We start from the raw sequence: 1,256 nt of genomic DNA on the forward strand, positions 1-1,256 counted from the left end.
TGCAGATTGAGAGCGAAGTGCTCTGTTAGGAACATAAGGAACAATCAGCTCAAATACTCAAAGAACAATGAATGAGGAATGTGTCAAAAAAAAAAAAGGTGCATGGGATATCCTTCCAGATGCAGAATTAATGTTTTGATTATGGCTTTGATTTCGGACCTTATCCTGATCTCCAGCTGCTCTTTGGCATTAACATTATTTATATTCATTCATATCACATTTCCTCATAGAGCCGAGTTTATTATTATCTTTTTAAATTCTATTTTCAACACAAGAAACAAAACATTAATCAGGATCTAATGGTCAGAATGCAGGAAAGCTGAATTAAAGCCATTTGTTCAAAGCCTAAACACAATTCCTTTGTTTTCTTCTTCTCTCTTAGAGAAGCAGCATGGTCGACAAAAACATCTACATTGTCCAAGGAGAAATAACCACGGTTGTTGGAGCCATTAAGAGAAACTCCCGATGGAATAACCACACGTCGCTGGTAGGTTGTAGTCCAACGCTTCGGCAGAACAGCAGAACGGTGCCGTGCCCTAAAACGCTCTTCCTGCTTTCTTTGGTCAGGATGAAGAACAGGACCCGTTACTGAACAGCTTCGGCCATCTTAAGGAGCATCTCAACAACATTAAAGGTGAGCTGGTGTCATTGTTTCACCATCTATTCTGTCAGGGAGTGAACTATGATGTTTTAGGGCCGGGCGATATGAAGAAAGTCTTAATTTCACCAGTAGTGTTGCACCAGTACCGATACCAGTATTGGGCAGGACTAAAATGGTGGTATCACTATCGGTGAGTAGCAACAAATAGTGCAGCGATACCATTTTGGGAGCCAAAAGTGTATTCAACTGTTGTCACCCATTCCAGGTAGGCAATAAAAGTTCTAATGGATTCACTTTGTATTATGCTGCGTTCACACCGGACGCAGCAGGCGCGACAGAAGCAGCGAGTTTACATGCAAAGTCAATGGTTGACACGCGTCAATGCGCAGCAAAAGGTCCCGCGGCGCGTTTTAAGCAGCAGGTTCAGCGCGTCTGAGCAGCTGAAGCAGGGCGACGGGCGCGTTTAAGCATCTGACGCATATACACACACGGGGCCAAAAAAATGCATCGGCGCAACACTAATCACAATATATTTGGGCTATATTGTGATGTACGATATATATCAATTATCAATTTAAATTACATTAAAAAACTATGGAGTGCATAAAATTGCACTGATATACTCATTCAAACTTTGGGTTTCAAATTTCATTTA

At 41.6% G+C, this 1,256-nt stretch overlaps 1 long non-coding RNA gene across 1 annotated transcript in view; it reads left to right on the forward strand.

Annotated features, from left to right (window-relative positions):
- The window catches only part of LOC107098976, a 6,520-nt gene extending 5,815 nt beyond the window's left edge, over nucleotides 1–705 (forward strand). The window contains exons 2-3 of the long non-coding RNA XR_001481919.1: nucleotides 383–487; nucleotides 568–705. This is a non-coding gene — a long non-coding RNA (uncharacterized LOC107098976). The remainder of the gene's footprint in view (nucleotides 1–382; nucleotides 488–567) is intronic.
- The last annotated feature ends 551 nt before the right edge of the window (nucleotides 706–1,256 follow it).

The sequence above is a fragment of the Cyprinodon variegatus genome, unplaced genomic scaffold (assembly GCF_000732505.1).
Source record: "Cyprinodon variegatus isolate N-32 unplaced genomic scaffold, C_variegatus-1.0 Scaffold828, whole genome shotgun sequence".
In the NCBI taxonomy this organism is placed as follows: Eukaryota; Metazoa; Chordata; class Actinopteri; order Cyprinodontiformes; family Cyprinodontidae; genus Cyprinodon; species Cyprinodon variegatus.